The sequence below is a fragment of the Lacerta agilis genome, chromosome 12 (assembly GCF_009819535.1).
Source record: "Lacerta agilis isolate rLacAgi1 chromosome 12, rLacAgi1.pri, whole genome shotgun sequence".
Lineage (NCBI taxonomy): Eukaryota > Metazoa > Chordata > Lepidosauria > Squamata > Lacertidae > Lacerta > Lacerta agilis.
The window spans coordinates 38,810,647-38,830,559 of record NC_046323.1 but is presented as its reverse complement, the minus strand read 5'-3'; positions in this window follow the sequence as shown (position 1 = coordinate 38,830,559).

The following is a 19,913-nucleotide window of genomic DNA, read 5'->3' as shown; positions in this document are numbered from 1 at the left end:
ATTGTCTTTTACATATTCAGCTCTCTCTCATTTTTTCTTCCTTTTTAAATTAAAAAACCAACACTCAAATATTTTCTAGATAAATAAAGCAGAAAATACACAACATATATCCACATTTGTAGGTGGAGGGAGCCACACAGTGGCCAAACATGGGAAAAAGTCAACCCTGCAGAATAGGATATGCTTAGTAGATTTTCCTGGTAACCTCCCAATCTGACTATCTGTAGGGTTACTCTTGAAAACTGGTTAAGAGTATGGCATCTTGGCTTCAGTCAGGAACTGACAGCACTAATAGCCTTCAATCTCGGTTAATAAGCAGGTGTTTTGCTTTGCAAGGAGCTACTTTTTATCTTTAAATTCCTAAACTGGTTCCAGAAAAACTTAGGGAGCTCATTCTCACATCTAAATGCTTCCAATTGGAGAAGCTTCATGTGTAGCTTCATGTGCCACCACTTTTTATTTATTTATTCACTGTACCATATCAGACAGGGATGGGGAGGCAGCAGTAAGTCAGCGCAGCACAAATGTGAAATGGGAGATGGAGATCAGGTAAGCAGCCCCGCCCTACCAACTGTGGCTGATCCAGAATATAGGAAAATTCAAACAGGAAATTAGTCCAGATAAAAACGGGGAAAAAAGTTTATAAATAAAATTGTGAAGTCTGAACCTCTGTGAACAGAATAATCCATAAAATATTACATCTATTCAAAACTGCCCATAGACTGAAGCTCAAGAAAAACTCACTTCTGTGTAATAATCACAAGGAACAGTTCTGATAAGGGAAAATTAAAATCTTTGCAGAACAAATCAAAAATATTATTGAGAGCTGTAAAAAAAAATGTACACAGAAAAGTACTCACAGAAAAACCTGGGCCAGTGTAAAATTATTAAAAACAGCAGAAATGTACTCTAAAAGCAAACTTTTCTTCTCTCGGTGTGTGTTCCGTTACATTATACAGTTCTGTGAAATGATCCCCTTCATCATGTCTGCAGGTTGGCTGCTTCTACAAAGAGCATTTTTTTTCCTTGTGGAAATAGCCACTTCAGAGCTCTCTGAAGGGACAATGAAGTAGTCTACTGAGTTTCACATGGTTGGCTAAAACTTACCTTGGCCATCAAATAATTATTTGAACCCTGGCAACTTTTATTTTTATTTAGCTTATTTTAATTCCTGACATGCTAGTTTTAAAAATGTATTTTGTGACTGCAGACACATACCAACTTAACTGGGAATAATCGTCAAATGGACTTACTTATATATAAAAGATTGCACAGTAAGTAACTGGTTGGCTTTACACCAAATTTGCAAGCTTTGAAGGAAACAACTTCAAAGTAATAGTAAGGTAATGCCTTTATGAGCCTAATACATTTTAGTTGGTCCTAATAAATGTTTGCAGTATTTTACTGTATATCAGACATTATTTTGGCACCCTCTCTTTCCCATGCTTAACACTAGATGGCAGACAATAGCTACGGTAGCTCTTTGACTCAGAAAGTCACAAATATCCAATCCTAGTGAGGATGTCTGTAGGAAAGTTTTAAGCTATATTGATTTCAGAAATTCTTGTTTTTGAGCATGTTCACTTACACTTCACTAGCCAAAGTAATTTGCTAGAAAAATGGGTGATCTCAGAGAATAAGAGTGAAAGGTGTCATTGAATTCCGTGGGGTTCACTTTTGAGTAGACATGCATAGGTATGCACGTTTAGTGTGTTGCAACAAAACAGCAAAGTATTTGCAGTATTGTACAGCGTAATACAGGGACACGAGTGGCGGTGTGGTCTAAACCACAGAGCCTAGGGCTTGCCAATCAGAATGTCGGCGGTTTGAATCCCCGCGACGGGGTAAGCTCCTGTTGTTCGGTCCCTGCTCCTGCCAACCTAGCAGTTTGAAAGCACGTCAACGTGCAGGTAGATAAATAGGTACCACTCCGGCGGGAAGGTAAACGGCGTTTCTGTGCGCTGATCTGGTTCGCCAGAAGCAGCTTAGTCATGCTGGCCACATGACCCGGAAGCTGTACGCCAGCTCCCTTGGCCTATAGAGCAAGATGAGCGCCGCAACCCCAGAGTCGTCCGCGACTCGACCTAATGGTCAGGGGTACCTTTACCTTTACTTTACAGCATAGTACATTTAGGAGAGTTTATGCTATAGTAAATTGTTTCGGGGAAATGCAGATAGTGGGTGCCTGTGGCATTTTGACAGGAATGCTGTCCAACAGAACAGGGGCAGCTACAGTGAAAGCCCTGCTCTGAGTTAATGTGAAGCAGTATGTTTGTTACTTGCAGAAGAATCTCTCTTGCAGCCTACAGCCTACCTACTGGATGGATAAGAATGGCGAAGCAGACTCTCAATTAACCTGGTCCTGAACTTGGCACAATAGCAGATTGGTAGCTAGTGGAAATCCCACAAGCAAAGTGTTATATGCTGGAGGTATTTTGCCTTCCCAAGCAACCTAGTCACTATGCTCCGCACTGTCTTGGCTTTTGTGACATGTTTGCATGTAATGTGTAGTTAGAGATTGCCGGGGTTTTTTATCAGTGTAAGTTATTTGCATCAGGTATGCTCAGCTATTAATGTTTTCGTACATTTAGAAAAACAGGCATCTTTAGAAATACAGCTTTAGAAATTCACCTCTCTCCCGACATTTCCGGGTATGAATTCAATTATTTAATTATTTCCCAGGGCTGTGCATATTTGCGGTTGTGCACAAATCGATCTGCCTGTATACTCATCTGTTTGAAACACAAATGATGGCATTCTGTTCTTCCTGTCCTGTGGTCAACAGACCAGATACTAATTTTACCTTTGGCAAAAATTAGAGTTGTGCAGCAGTAATGCACACCTTTTAGATAGCATTCACACAGAATTGAGAAAATATGCATCAGCTAGACCATTCATATAAAATAAAAATGCATTCAATTTCTCTCAATTTCACAACACTGTTCTATAAAAACTATACTGTTAATATTCATATTTAACCTTTTATTTAGCTCAAACAATGTGCTCAGTGAAAGTACTGAAAGTACATAACAATTAAAATGACAAAAAGTCTGATATTTTTAATAGCGGCTGCTCTGAACAGTAGCATTGAGTGGCTCAATACTGCAGTGATTTTGAATTCAATGTGATACTAACATGTCTGGCACAAGCTGAGCATTGTGTAAAAATGCTCCCACTGGTATAAATACCCCTTCCATGCACAATAGCTAATGAGTATATGAAAGAGCTCTTTCAAGACAACATTAAGTCGTTCAAGGGGATACAAACCCAGCATTGAGTGAAGAGCTGCAGTGCATTTGCTCTAATGCAGTATATGAATCACTTACTATTCTTGGCAATGTATCAGAGCCTTTAGATATATGATATGATCCTAGTGAAAGCCAATAAAATTCTAAAATCATCACGCCTTGGAGATAGTGCGGTTCTCTTTTATTTTAAGTACTGTACTTCCTTCGGAAAGTTGCTTGTTGTTGATTTATAGCATTAATAAAAATGCACCAAAATGCAATTTAGTTTGATCATACTAAATTACAACTAAGTAAAAAATGAGTGATGGGACAGCAACCATCATTGTCAGCTTTTAGGTGCCAGGCTAAGACATTCCTGTGTGTCCAGGCTTCTGGTTGTGAATCTGGACCATCTGCTTTGATTCTGGCTTCTCTGGTGGTGGTCATATTTTAGCAGGATGGGATAGGGTTTCTGGGATATGCACTTTAAATATTCTGTTTATTGCAATATTTTTTCTTTGTATCTGGGTTTTAATTGTATTTTTAGCCTTTTGTTTATTATTAAGTCGCTCTGAGACCTTTTAGTAGCAAGTTGCAGTTAATAAAATGATAAGATTAAACTTGAGTTAAGCAGGAAGGGATGAGGTTGGCAGGAGAAGAATATGAGGTTTGAAGTTGCAAGTTGCACAGGATTTGTGTTTTTTGTTCTCTGTGAATTGTTACATGAACTATACTGGAAATATCCTAAACATGCATTTATTTATTTGTTTATTTGTTTATTTGTTTATTTGTTTATTTTATTAAACTATTTCATATTTAGTTAATTGTAAAACTGCAGCCCTTGTGTCGTAACCACTTTCTGCATGCTTGTAACCTATTGTTAACTTTGTTGTCACTTTCTTCTTACACTGGAGGCACAGAGGTTCATTTTGCAGTCCTGGAGCAATTTTTCAACTTTAGGGCAGGCTTGTATTGCTTGTGGCAATTGGCCTTATGGGCCAAATAGGAGGTGCCAAGCCAAATTAGGCACATGGGCTGGAGATTCTCCACTGCTAATGTAAGCATTTGAGTATATGCAATCAACCAGCTCAAATTTATTGCCTAAAACCAGGGATGTTTTGCAGCCAGAACTCACTGGAAATCAGTTCTGACCCATCTCAAGTGGGCGCCATTGCCATTCTAAGAAAATGAGGGAGGTGTTCATAGTGAGTTCTGGCACCCCTTTTTCTAGAAAAATAGCACTGCCTAAAACTATAGGTCAGGGTTTCTCAACCTTGGGTCCCCAGATGTTTTTGGCCTACAACTCCCATCATCCCTGACCACTGGTCCTGCCAGCTAGGGATGATGGGAGTTGTAGGCCAAAAACATCTGGGGACCCAAGGTTGAGAAAGGCTGCTATAGGTCATCACAAGATTAAAACAAACAAACGGGGTGGGGTGGGGATGGGGGTAATATAACAGAAGCCATAAGTCATCACTGTGTAAAACAGTAAAGCATGGGGGAAATGCAACAATGTGCAACAATGTGATGGGGGCGAATCAGGATTCAGCGTAATTAATTTTAAAAATGGCTAAATTAAACCTCATAGCTGACTTTTCAAGTGGCATAATTACTGAGTCCAGCTCAGTCAGTTATTTTTCTAGGTTTAAGTTTCCTTCAAACAAATTTCTAATTTTAACTTGTAGGCAACAATTGGCCATAATGAAACTTACAAAAATAAAATGAAGGTAATTGAGTCAATCAAGTTTCTTCAATAGTATCTTTTATACATTTACATTGTAACCTTTGACTTTTGCCTAGGCTTTTGCCATTAAACGTATATTACTATCCTTGTTTAAAAAGCAGGAAAGCTATCTTCTGACACATTGACCAATGGGTACCATTCCCCCCCCCAAGAGATTGAGATTTTTTTTGCCTCCAGTGCCTTGTGTCAATGAACTGTTAAACAGATAATGAGCTAGATCCTAACCCCATTTAAATCACAGTGACAGAAGAGTTGCTTGTATTTCTTGTGAATCTGCACTCAAGAATTGCTGAAGGCCTTAGCTGAAACCCAGAAGCAGGAGTGAATTCCTTCCTCAGACAGAATGGTCTGGTTTATATTTAAGTAAATTATACATATGAGGCAAGAGGACATCTTTACTGAGTTAAAATTCAAAATCTTGCTCCATAAACACATCATTTGTACATGACTTGAACTCCTTATCTAAGAAAAGGTCTCACTGGCAGAAAGAAAACGCTGCAAACTCAGAGCAGCTGCATCCCAAAAAGGTACCTGGACAACAAATGGCTGTAGAAAGATAGCTTAAGAAAGTGAGCCCAGCCAACTGCATGCTGTGGGTGAAGGCAAATAAGTAAAGGACAAATGTTTAAAAAATAACTTGTGAATATTGCTTTGATGGTGTTTCCTGCTTGGCAGGGGGTTGGACTGGATGACCCTTGTGGTCTCTTCCAACTCTAGGATTCTATTCTATGATTCTATATTATGATTTATAGTGGACCAAATGAGTGCATAAGAGATTTTGCCAGCATGAGGTTCATGGGGGGGGGGGGTTTCTTAGCAATAAAATCATGTCAGATGAATGAAAAAAACTCATATTACAAATATAGTGGAAGAAAGCAGTACAAAAGCTTCAATGAAGAATAATTTGATTCAGGAAGTGCATTTGTGATATAGGCTACAGAATTTAAATCTTGCAACATTAATCAGATTTAATGTCAATAAATGTGGTGTCTCAGATAAAGGACTGCATAGAATTACATATGGCGCTGTAATAAATTGGAAAGAATATAGAATTGTCTCTTGGAGAGCTACAAAAGTTGGCTGTTCTTTCATGACACTATAATTGTCTCTTCATGTACTATTTTGTGCATATGTGTGGATGATGTTCACAGTGGCGGAGGAAGCTGCTTGGCCGCCCGGGGCAGCAAACCTGGTGGTGCCTGGGAGCATGGTTTGCTCCGTGGCTTGCTCGGGGCCCAGCTGCGGAGCAGCACGCACCGCCAGCGGGCGGACCTCAGATGGGGTGGCCCCGCTCCGCGGCTTGCTCGGGGCCTGCCAGCAGCACGCACCATCGGCAAGCGGGCCCTGGGCGGGCCGCAGGGCGGCCTCGCTCCGCAGCTTGCTCGCAGGCCACCAAGCAGGTTTGTGAGTGGGCTGCGGGACGAGGCTGCCTCATTCCGCAACTTGTTCGGGGTTTTACCGGGCAGCAAGGCTCGGCTTGGGCATTGCAGGGTGCGCCAAGTGTTGCCCCCCAGGGTGCACCGCCCCATCTCCCCCACCTTCCTACACCACTGGATGTTCATACACCAGGCAGCAGGCAGCAGAAGAAGTCTACTTTTCATTGTATCTGAAGAAGTGTGCATGCACACAAAAGCTCATACCAAGAACAAACTTAGTTGGTCTTTAAGGTGCTACTGGAAGGAATTTTGTTTGTTTGTTTGTTTTAAAAATCACATTAGCCAATGTAGGCAGTTTAGTCCAGTATCAGACACAGAGTGCTTTTTAAGTGACACATGAAAACAGCGTTACTTTGTAATCCTAAACATACTAATTTAGAAGTAATAAAGGCACAAAATTCCAAGTAAGCAACTCTTCTTATCTAAACTCATCCTGATGTCTACGTCAATTTTAGCTGATAAAGTGGACAGCACCTCAGAGCTGCATTGTTCTGTAACATCCATATTAAGAGGTATATAGGCTGCATTCTAACAGATTAATGTGGACACATATGCTCTCACACACAGCTGGTTGTTTTGGTACAACCGCATTAAGAGAATCACAATTTCTCATAATACTGTGCATATTTTACTGCACACAGTTCTGATGTGCAGATGTGACCTTATAAACAGCAAGTGTCAATTGCCTATGGCTTGTGTTGTAAGAATATTAAGGTCCTGACACCATTTTGACTCTCTAAACTGACCAAATGTTTACCAAATGTTCCTCTGCAAGGAGGGATTGGTGAGGGAACTTCCCAATTGCCCAGGAATTAAAAAAGATTACCATCTCAAAGGAATGGCCTGGCTACCCAGGAAAACAATCAGATAAGACATTATCATATAAATTGACAAGCAGGAGAAAAACAAACCTCTCAGATTTCTCTTGAAATCTGTTGGAGACCACCTTTTTGTGTGATGTAGGTGTGATGTATCTGAGGGGTGGGCTTTGGGCTGCACCTCTTCTGTGATGTATGGATGATGCTTCTGGGGGGTGGGGGTGGACTCCAAGGGGGATTTTTTGAAATGTCTTTTTAAGGACAGGCAGCCCTTTGTTTGAGGTTCTTCCCTGCTCACCTGTGTGTGAGGAAGGTACCCTGTTGCAACAGAACAATAAAGATCAAGCTTACTAGCTGCTTTGCTTCTAATTATTCTCTGGTTGGCCTCTTTTTTTTTTACTCCGACCGATGGAGAACTTGCAAAGGACTTTACAAGGGCTCTTGTGTACCCCATAAGGGAATAAGGGCAGATTTATAACACTTGTAAGTGCATTATAAGGCTCTAGAATCACTCCATTTGCATGAGGAATTCAGTCATTCAAATACTCAAGTCTTGCAGGCAATATGCATGTGCTTTAATGTACCAGAGGTTTCATGTGACCAGTCTTAGAATTCAGATTCTGCACTTCCCATTGACATTCAGCTAAGCAAAAGATGCACAAGAGACCCTGTCGCCTCTCATTCTCACACAGGGTCACCATGACATCAGAGCAAGTGAGCCAATGGCATCACCAGAATCAGCAGAGGAGCCAAGAGGTCAAGAAAGAGATTGTAAGAGTGAAAAGGTCAGACAGAGAATAAAAAGGGGAAGCTCAACAGCACTCACAGAAAGTATTACAAAGGAGCCAAAAAGTTATTTTTGGAGTTTCAAACTTCCGTCTCAGGCAAAAATATATTCCCTTTAGATTCCCATGGGGTGTGGGGGGGTAGTATCAACAATTCAGTAAACACACAAATTGGCTGACTATAAGCATTGAGGTCCGAGGTCATTTCCAGTTTCCCAGAAGAAAAAGAATGTCAAATATATGGGGTCTTTGGCTTTGGAAGCCTCCTGGATACTTCTGTCATTAAATCAAAGAGAAAAGGAGACAGCAGCCAGCTTCTCAGTCAGCAGGAATCAGGCCAAATATAAAGGAATTCTAAGGATTTTTCTTTCTTTAAATGGGCTTGCACAATTAAGCTGCTCCCCAACCCCTCCTGCGTGCCTGATTGATTTCTCTCTCTCTCACTTAAGACTAAATCATGGTTGATTTTGCATTGCACTTTAAGTGGAGAAAAATTGCAAGTAGCTGTGTTGGTCCATTGAGGGGATGGGGAATCATTAGTTACAGTAGTGTGGTGCTGTTGGAATCAACTGAAAGGTCACAAAGAAGTGAGCAAGCTTTCAGATTTGTCAACCGCCGCCAGGAGGCTGGATCTTAATCATAAACGGGGCGGGAGCTGCCGCCGCCACTGAGCAAGACCAAAATAAAAAGGCCTCATCTGCAGGAGAGTTTCAAAGCACAAACTCCAATTGCACAAACTCCCTATGAGACATCCCACACTAAAAAAATAAAGGCAGGACAAACACAAAGTGTCCTTTGCTCCTTGCTTATCCCCTGTAACAGTGGCGGTTTCTCTATAGGAGCTCCTATCCAGTTCTTATCTTGTTTCTGAATCTCACTTTGTTCGGTAACCAACAGGTGCAAAACCAGGAGTACTTTAAGGGTATTTACAAGGATGCTACGCCCTCTTACAATGTCCCTGGGCAGGTGTGGATACAAACACAACCATTGCCCAGGCTGCTGTTTTCTTCTGTTTTCAAATGGACACACCGTGGGGTAATGCAGAATGCAGAATCAGTCAGCAATGATTTGTTATGTTGCCAAGAAGTCCTTTTCAGCAGGGGGTGGAGATATTCAATAGAACTAGATTGTATGTGGACTATATGGGGGTGGGACACACCAAGTATTCTGTCCCCAATGATTTTAAAATAAAATGTTGTGTATACATAGCCTACTTCTGTGAATATTTCTTATGAGGGATTTTTAAAAAAACAAAGTTTGCTTTAACCAAAACAATGTTTGACAATCTGGATAAGAAATGCCCAGTGGGGCTAAACTTAGAGAGGGCTACTCTGAGAGGAAAATGACCTATAAAGGAAGAGATAAGTTCCTCTCCCCACACTTCTCAACTTCTAGATTGCAGTTCCGCACAGCTGCTTTTGGTTAAAAACAATGTCACTTGAAGAAAACAAGTTGATCCTGAGGGAGAAAGAAGTAGACTGACGGCCAAGAGTCACCCAGAGACAGGGATTCAAAGCTGGGCCTTGCACTTCCTAACTCTGCATCTTTTCCATTTGTTTCATTTGGCTAGTCCTATCCTTATATTGGATTTCATGTGCTGTTGTTCCTCATAAATGTACATTTTTTCTTAAGAAAAAACATCAGTAGCTATTTAAAAGCCTGAAAGGAATCCATGAAAGGAATTCTAAGGCAGCATTTAGTAGTAAAGTAGCTGAAAGTATATAGCAAAGGCATCGCACACCAGTGTGGTGGTAAGTGTTGGACAGGGTGCTGGGAGACTAGGGTTCAAATCTGCACTCAGCCATGAATATCACTGGGTGGCCTTGGGTCAGTCACTGTGTCTCAGCCTAACCTACCTCGCATGGTTGTTGCAGGGATTAAATGAGGTGGGAGAGAACCATGAGCACCATTTTGCACTCCTTGGATAAAAAGCGGGGATATACATGCAATAAATAAATAAGTAAATAACACTCCACACACACATTACAAGTGCAGAGTTTTCTTTACATGTCAGTGAGAGCTGTGAAGCCCCCTGTACCTGTGGCACCCCCTACACTTAGCTTGATTGCAGCCAATAATGCCTTTTAAAAATTGTATTGTTTCTTTTCTTTATCGGTTTTATTGCTGTGTAATCCCGCCCGCCCAATTTCTTAGCATTTCATAAAGACAATTAACAGTGTTTCCCTTCATACGCTTTTATTTCCATGCATATCATATTAATTTTACATTAATTTTACATTTAGCAATGGCACTGTACTAAAACATGCAGATAACGAATTTATGCAGATTATGATCGTCATAATGTCAGCATAATGTTTTGCTGTGGAGTATCACGTACAAATTAGCACTGATTGTCTACCTTTCACCAATCAGGTAAAAAGTTTAAAAGGGGCAGCGGGGAAAACAGCCCTTATATTCATTCTTGGAAAATTGATGAGTCTTATTTTCTATGCCCCTATGCCATCTTCAAATCCCCGCGACGGGGTGAGCTCCCTTTGTTCAGTCCCAGCTCCTGCCCACCTAGCAGTTCAAAAGCACGTCAAAGTGCAAGTAGATAAATAGGTACTGCTCCGGTGGGAACGTAAACGGCGTTTCCGTGCGCTGCTCTGGTTCGCCAGAAGCAGCTTTGTCATGCTGGCCACATGACCTGTAAGCTGTCTGGTGACAAACACTGGCTCCCTCAGCCTATAGAGCGAGATAAGCGCCGCAACCCCAGAGTCGTCCGCGACTGGACCTAATGGTCAGGGGTATCTTTACCTTTACCTTTATGCCATCTTGGGTGCAAGTCATGGAAGACCTGCTCTGTGCCTTGCAGGCCTTTTCCCACCTGGCCTGGGAGGTTGGGGCACTGACTGACTCCAGCTACAAAAGCTGAAGCTGCTGAACAGATTCTGGAGCTAGGGTACTGTTTAGGGCGGGGGTCAGCAACCTGCGGCTCCGGAGCCGCATGCGGCTCTTTTACACGGCTGCCGCGGCTCCGGGGCTCCAGGGCGGATACGCCTGCCCACTTCTCCAGCTGGCAGCGACCGCCCTCCAGCTGGCCGGCGGCCTGCCCTCTGGAGGCTGAGGGCGCTGCTCAGGGGCGTACCCAGGATCACCTGGCCTTGAACAGCGGGGCAGCGGGGCTCGGAGGCTGTGGGGATGCAGTAGAGGTGGTGCAGCTCAGCCGAGGGCTCTGGCGGGGAGCGCGCCTGAGGCGCGCACGCTCCTTCGGGAAGAGATGGAGCTGGGCGAGCGGGAGGGGGAACTTTGAAGACCCCGCCTCCGCCTCCGAAGCAGGCGCCCATGGGAGAGGCTGCCCCCCCCAAGCCTGCCTGGCGGGACCAACCCTGCCCAGCTCCGGGAGTCTTCCTAGCGTGGGAGGCGGCCTTGGGGTGGACAGGGGAGCTCCGGGGTCGGCGGGTATGTGGGACCCCGTGGCATCCAGAGGCAGCTGGGAGGCGGGACGGGATGGGGGCAGGAAGGGGGCCTTCAGACGCGTCCCCGCATGGGCACTGGAGGCCAGGACTCCTCGGCTGGGTTGTGGGACCGCGGGGGAGGGCTGGCCGCGGTTCCTCTCGGAAGGCTGCTGGCTGCTGCGTCGAGGCGACGACGAGGTAGGCAGCTGCGGGCTGGGCCAGGGGCGGCGGGTGGCGGGCGAGGGGGGAAGCCCTCTTTTTAAAAATGGCCGAGGAAGCGGCGCCTGTTTCCCTGCCGCTGCCTCCTTCGCTCCTGGTTCCGCTCGCAGCCTCAGACCGCGCTCTCGCGGGCGCGCGTCTCTCTCCGCCCCGGAGGAAGGCCGGGACGTTTTGCAGTTTTTCCTCTGTCCTGAGTGTGTGTTAGGGGAGCCTTGACAAAGCACCTGTTGGCGTGGAAGAGAGGAGTCCTAACTTGGATCTGTGTTCATGTGCAAAATCTATCGCCATTGTCATTAAGGGGGCAGGGAGCTCCCCTAAAAAGGTTTGAACACTACGAACTACTACAGCCACCTGTATGCAAGTCAGCACAAACATCACAGGCTTCTCTGGTGCAATTCTGTGCTTTATTTAGCAAGAGAGGAGGTTGGAAGAGGTGAACATAGCCTCTGGTCTGGAATATTAAGGGTAAAAGACACTAAGATTATTGTAAAAGCCAGCAGTCTTCAATAAGACATGGGACAAACATTTAACACAAGTGTGCAGTTGAGGACTCATTTATTTTTTTTAAACAAATCAAATATTTGTATGCTGTTGCAACCCACCTTGGATCAGGCTGTGACCTGGTAGTGGTCCCCAGGCTAGATAAAAATGAATGATTTTTTTTTAAAAAATTAAATCGGATTTTTTAAAATTTAAATCGGATTTTTAAAAATAAAATGCAGTGTTATATTTGTTTTAAATGTCGCAATGGTTTTGCGGCTCCCAGTTTTTTTTTTTCCTTCGGAAACGGGTCCAAGTGGCTCTTTTGGTCTTAAAGGTTGCAGACCCCTGGTTTAGGGGTTTGTTGTGGGGGAGGGGTTGCTGTTCAGTTTTTTGTATCTTTATTTTAGTTCTTGTTGTGATTTATGTGGAAATTGTTCAGTTTGGTTGTGTATTTTTTAATATTTTCTTTATTGTTCATGACTACTTTTGTTATGTTTTAGTTTCTGTGCGTATGGTTCTGGAATTTAATCAGATGGAGTCAGAGACAAGGAAATGGAATGCAGTCCTAAGTAGATTGACGGAAAATGAGTCACATTGAACTCAATGGGACTTCCTTCCATGTTTGCACATTTAGAACTGGGCTGTACAAATCCAAGAAAGATGCTAATGAAGGAGGGAATGTACCAAGTATTGGAGACCGTAAATGGCATATGCAATCATAAGGAGGTAGGAATCCCTGGACTAGGGATCCAGCAGTTTAGAACGATTTCCACACTGTTCTTCGCCACCCATGTGATTCCTGCATTGCAGGGGTTGGACTAGATGATGCTTGGGGTTCCCTCCAACGCTTTAATTCTTTGATTCTATGAAATGTACAGCTGTTGCTCATCTGTTTCCAAGACCCCAAAGAACTTTCCTCAAGGGACTGGTTGTGCTGCTGTTTTCACAGTACTCAGACTACAATGTTTTGTAGTTGTGATTCAGGAAATGCTATTTCCCTTCTCTCCATGGCTATTGTGAATGTTGCATTGAATGTGGCTTTATGACTTCCGCACTCATCCATGTGCTAAAACATGCATCATGTGATGCTAATTCCTTCCACACATGTGTGCTATTATGTGAACTTTTTTAAAGCAAGTTTTCCACATTGTATCACTCATGAATGATAGCACTCCTATGGCTATTTTTAAAAGGTCGAATGTTAGCAAGGTTGCCCACTCCCAACACAGGAATGGTTTATGTTTTTGTAGGCATTTCTTTTGCTTTTTAAAAATGTAATTGTAAAAACTGGATACAAGTTTTCCCCTCTCCAGTGTTTGCCCAGGCTCACATTCCCTCCATGTTTTTATATAACAGTGGTGAAACAGAAGTTGATCTATTTCCTCTGGAGCGAAACTATCCCATTAAATGTACGAGGCGATAGGATCAATCAGCTCTAGAATGTATTTGCCACAAGGACAAAAATGCAGGATTTTAAATCATTTGGACTTAACAGGGAAATTTGGGCCAACTACCAAAGGCAGAGGAGACCTTAAAATTATCAGACTGTGGAACACATTCAAGAAAAATGATGTGTCTCATCTTTTGGGTCATTTAGAACAAAGCCCTGGAGAGTCTTCTCTGTGCAATAATCCTGCTCTGGCAAACGTATGGAAAAGATGACCTAATGCTCAGGATTCAAAGTACCATAGAGAGAAATGAATTATGCTGTATTATTGCAAAGCACTCCAGACGTCTGTTGCATTCTGCCCAGGGATGGAAAAATTATGTGCTGTATAAATGCTTACCATTTAAGGCTGCAATCTCAAGCTGCATACTCTGAAACTGTTCTGCTGCCTTCTGTAGAACTGCTCTTGTGTTAGTGATTTGAGGTTGTCCCCTTAAGCCTAAATCTCACTACCTCACTTTTCTAGAGAGCTGGAAAGAGTCTTTCCCCTATGTAACCTGTCATATCAATGCTAGGATTATTCAGAGCAACAGAATTGAACGAGTTATTATGGACAACAGTCTGACAGCACTGTTGTTGTTACAGGTAGGTAGCCGTGTTGGTCTGCCGTAGTTGAAACAAAATTTAAAAAATCCTTCCAGTAGCACCTTAGAGACCAACTAAGTTTGTTCTTGGTATGAGCTTTTGTGTGTATGCACACTTCTTCAGATACACTGAAACAGAAGTCACCAGACCCTTATATATAGTGATATATAGTGAGAGGGTGGGGAGGGGTATTACTCAGAAGGGTGGTGGGAATGGTTGATTGGCTGATAGGTGTGGTAAACCTGTTGACGACTGTTAATGACTGCAATTGGTCTTACAGGAAAAAGCAAGGGGTGAGATGGCTAAAAATAGCTTTATCATGTATAATGAGATAAGAATCCAATGTCTCTATTCAGACCAGGTCTCTCCGTGGTTTTAAGTTTGGTTGTTGTTGTTGTTTAGGCATTTAGTCATGTCCGACTCTTCGTGACCCCATGGACCAGAGCACGCCAGGCACTCCTGTCTTCCACTGCCTCCCGCAGTTTGGTCAGACTCATGTTGGTAGCTTCAAGAACACTGTCGAACCATCTTGTCCTCTGTCGTCCCCATCTCCTTGTGCCCTCAATCTTTCCCAACATCAGGGTCTTTTCCAGGGAGTCTTCTCTTCTCACGAGGTGGCCAAAGTATTGGAGCCTCAGCTTCAGGATCTGTCCTTCCAGTGAGCACTCAGGGCTGATTTCCTTAAGAATGGATAGGTTTGATCTTCTTGCAGTCCATGGGACTCTCAAGAGTCTTCTCTAGCACCATAATTCAAAAGCATCAATTCTTCAGCGATCTGCCTTCTTTATGGTCCAGCTCTCACTTGTTTGGTAATAAGTTGCAATTCAGCAACACTGTTGTTGTTGTTGTTGTTGTTGTTGTTGTTGTTGTTGTTGTTGTTGCTTAGTCGTTTAGTTGTGTCCGACTCTTCATGACCCCATGGACCAAAGCACGCCAGGCACTCCTGTCTTCCACTGCCTCCTGCAGTTTGGTCAAACTCTGACGGCACTACTTCTGCTAAAACAGTATCCTGGGCCACTGCAGCACAAGTTGGAAAAAACTTCATGTTCAAGAGTAGTAAACCTTTGACTTTGACAGAGGCATCAGTTTGGGCACTGTTGCAGATATATTACTGGTCCAGTGGACCAGTGCACCTGGACCAGCAATTTAATGGTCTTATGTTCCTAAACAGATCCAATGGAAAATGTAAACATTTACATGATTGGACAAGTTCCACCACTGCTGAGAATGTTTTGCCCGTTGATTTGTGAATGAGTGCTGCAAATGCCTCAGTGTAATGCTTTATAGCAGAGGTACTATAGCAGAGGTACCCAATCTTTTTGGGCCCAGGGCCACATTGGGAAATCTAAAGAGCTATTGAGGGCACCACAAAAGAAAAACTGGTGACACTCAGAGCTGCTTCCTAACAGACAAAACACCAACACACCCATCCAAAAAATACAACACAAAAGGAGGCCAGCCTCCCAAAAGTAAACCCCAATCAAACAACAAGAATGTCAAAAAATCCTCAGTTTTAAAAATAAATAACTGGACCTTGGTGGCTTCCAAGGAGCATATCTGAGTGTGTTGTGGTGCTTGCAGGCACCACGTTGTGGGCCCCAGGTTCATAGCAATTGCCCATGACCTTTTTGTGTCTTAATTTTAGCACATACATGAGGCTTGTTACAAAACTTAAATAAAAAGAAGATGGATTATGGTACTACTGGAACAGCCCACCCTGTTGTGGGTCACATGACCCAAGAGTTGAAGCAAAATGGTTTAGGTGGTTGGTATGTTGTATTTACTGCCATTGTATCACCGTGCTGTGTTCAAAATCCAGCTAAAGCTTAGGCAAGTATAGATTAGGACAGTGGCTGTCCATTTGGTCTTTGTAAAACCACAGTATGGCGTCAGAGCATGCTGGCTGACTGAAGGTATAGCTGCGGCACAGTTATACACCACAGCTGTCAAGCCAGCTGTCACAACCAAAGTCCCCTTTGCTTCATATTTTTTCTTTTCTTCAAAATATGTGTGTTGCTTACTTTCAGGGAGAAAATATTTCAATGTAGTACCTCTAGCTGTTCTTATCAGCACAACATGTCAAGGCAATTTCACCTCTTACAGGAACAGACTTGCTGGCCTGACTAATCTGCCCTGCAAAACAGTTTATATCTGCAAGCTGAGGTGTCCTTCCGCTGCTGACCCACTGCCATTACAAAAGTACATTTTGGGATGTTAGCAGAAAGCACACCACTGTAAAGCAAGCAGTTAATGTGCAGCCATCTGAAGGCAGACTAAATGACAGTGTGAATGCCTGCTTTACAACTTTTTAAAGGCAGTTTTGTGACATAGCCATGATACTGGACAATAGGAACCATGTTCTCTTTTGTTTTTAAAGAAAAAGATTAAAACCTGTATAATCTGAAACCTATGTCAAAAATGCCAGTTCCAACAGTATGATTAAAAGTTTCCCTCTTAGGGCTGAACTACAGATTAAACAAAAGATCCATGCCTGGATGCTGTGCATGTCATGTTGAGTTCCTTGCAGGAAAGGTTGGCTATACATGTAGTAATAAATAAGCAGATATTATTGTCAATAGAATTGGCAGCTGAGGCTTTGGAGGGAGAACATAAGAAGGGCCTGAATTGGGCCAATTTTCAATCAAATCCAGCATCCTGTTCTTACAGTGGCCAACCAGATGCCAGTAGAAAACCTGCCAGGATCAAACTACAAGAGCACTCCCCTCCCCCCCCCCCGTCTTTTGATTCCAGCTACTGTACTAGTACAGTATTCAGAAGTATTACTTGCTCCAGTGGTGGAGTCAGAACAAGCCATCATAGCTAATAGCCATGGATAGCCCTATCTGATTCTCTTTTAAACCTCTCCACTGCCTCCTGTTTTAACCATGCATTGCACAAATAAGTGCTTTCTTTTATCTGTCCTGAATTTTCCAAAATTCAGCATCCATGAATTCTAGTGATTTGAGAGAGGGAGAAACATGCATCATTTCATCAGCTTCTATCATACCACCTTTTCCTCGCCAAACACTGCAACCATTCCTCCCAGGGGAGTCACTCTGTTCCCTAAAATCCTAGATCACTTTGGTTGCCATTTTCTGCCCCTTTTCCAGCTCTGTAATACAGTATTCTTAAGAGAAAGGCTCTTAAGAGATTATAAACAAACACTTTAAAAGTAGGGTGGAGGTGCGAATGTTGTGAATGCCACTCGCCTATTTCAATCCCTTTGCTTTGCAACTGCCAAGCAGAGAGATGAGTCTTTGCTCAAAAAAGACCTCACAGCCCTACCTACATGCAGTGACAGGAAGCAACAGGAAATGGACAGAGGCAAGAAAGTGATTCAGCATTTATCAGAATCAAAGAATGTTGAGGGTAAAGAAGAATGTTCTTTTGTAATAAAAAAAAAACCCTGGAAGTTATTCTCTTTAAATTAGCAGGCCCTTCTTCACCCTAATGGTGGAACTTAGAGGCATTAGACAGAGTGTAACTTTCCCTTTTCTACTTACATAATTGCCACAGGGATAAAGCTGCTCTTAAAAGGAGCAAATCACATCAAATGCACATTCAGGTTTCCTTGCCAGAATGGTAACAATAGTTGTTTTCAGGCACTAAGAATATGTGAATAATAAACTTTTGCAGGGGGTGCTTTGAAGCTCTGACCTCCCCTTCCCTCATTAGAATACAGATACTCATTAGAATATATATAGAGAGGCAGAGTTCCTGATCATGTGCAGAGAGTTGTAGATGTGTACAGCTGGATGCTATGAAACTTCTAGTGAATACATGTGTGGCTAAACCATCCCCACCCACATTTGTTATCCATGGATTTAGCATAGCTCAGGAGGGGCAAATATGATGCCTTAAAGGCTAACGAATTTCTGATAGCCCACATTTTTCCCAGGCAGCAGCCGGCTTCATCAGATGCAACTGAGGAAGTAGGCTATAGCATAAAGGAGCTCATGCCACAATCAGCTGTTGTAACTGCAGTGCCCAAGCTGCAACCAACTGGCATGGCTGTGCTTCTGAAATAACAGTAAAATTAGTGCCAAGGTATGTGTCATGTTGGGAGACCCTTGAATGACCTCCCAGCTTTCTTTTTCAGCTGAACGCTGCTGCAGGGAGAAGGGAGAGGTCCTAATTTGGTCAAGGAAGTGGCATAAGGGCTGGGTTTGTTTAATCCTCCCTGTTCTTTTTCCCCTGTGCTTCCTGGGAGGGAAAAAATACGGGAAGAAATACAAACTAGTGAGCATCAATTCTGAGCATCAAAAAGCTTCAGGGAACATTAAACAGCTCCATCCTCATTGCTCCTTCCCCAGCCCAATTAGCTGAGGGGCCTCCCCCATGGATATATTTAGCTAAAACAAAAAACCAGAACAAAACATCAAGAGATCAGTCACAGATCTCCTTCTGGCAAAACACATAGTTTGGCCCTGAGTTTCTAGCACACTAAAGGCTTTGCGTCAGGAGTTTGATTCTCTTTCTACCAGTGTCAAATTCCATATACAGACATAATCCTGAGTGCTGCTTCATGCAGAGAGATTCTACTCAGTGCACTCTAATTCAGTTGTATCTTCTTGCTGAATTCTCCACACAACCACCACCAATTCTACTGGAAAACCTTGTTGGGTGTGTCCTTCTTCCCCATCCCAGATAAATAAACTGTATAACAGATAGATTTCTGATCTATTCCCTGTCTAAACTTCAATTTAAAGAGCCCTCAATTTCACTGGTACATTATCACCCACACATGTGATTTTTTTTAAAAAAAATACTTAGATCATCCAACCTGAAGATTTCAGTGTGACTTGAAAGTTTGTATTACCATTTTGCATGCTGAAAGGCCCTACTTGGAGTAGGACCAGGGATCCCCATGTTCAAATCACCACTCAGACCCAAAGCTTGGTGTATAACCTTCAGCTAGTCACTATCTTTCAACCTAGACCACCTTGCAGGGTTGTCATAAGCAAAGAATTGGGAGGAGAACCATGAACTCCACCCAGAATTTGTCAGATGAAGGGCAAGATAAAAGCTGAGTGGGAAAGAAATGAATTAATTGCCGGGGCCTCCAATTTCCTCCTTTTGACATTCCTTTTGTCCATCTACAAAACATAGCATCTGAGATATCTAGCTCATTCATCCCCCCTCTTGTTTTGCTAATGGAAAGAGCAGCACAGTAACTCACAGGCCTTGCTTTTACTCTGGGAAGTGAAATGTGGATTTAGAATTAACCTTCCTTGCCTGGCAGTCAGTGTCACTGTTTTGCGGGCTAGAGTCCAAAGTGATTTGGTTTGTTTTCTTTGCAGTTTATACAAGTTCAAGTCAAATTCTTCTCTAAGCTATGCAGCTCATGGGGGGTGAGGGAGCTAAGTCATTCTGGCTGAGTCCATGGGCCCCCATTAAAAAAAGAAAAAGATACATAGCAAACTGAGATTCTGCCCCCTCCCTAACAAAAGGCCTGTCCCCACTAACAAAAATCCTGGCTACGTCCATGGCTGCGTCTGTGTTTGTGAATAATAATGGATCAGCACCGCCACCTGCATTTTTGGTACCGGTATGTGGCTTAGGAGGCAGCCATGATGAGTCTCCTGCACTTTGAAATTCACTATTAAACCGATGAGAAGTAGGATATGGTTGCAGAAGGAAAACACGGGGCATGGTATTTGAACTCCTATTATTTGTTTGTTTGTTTGTTTGTTTAATAAAATGTGCATGTCACTTGACTGTAGAAAAATATCTCAAAGAGGTTTAAAAGAGAAGCCATGCAGGGACATGCT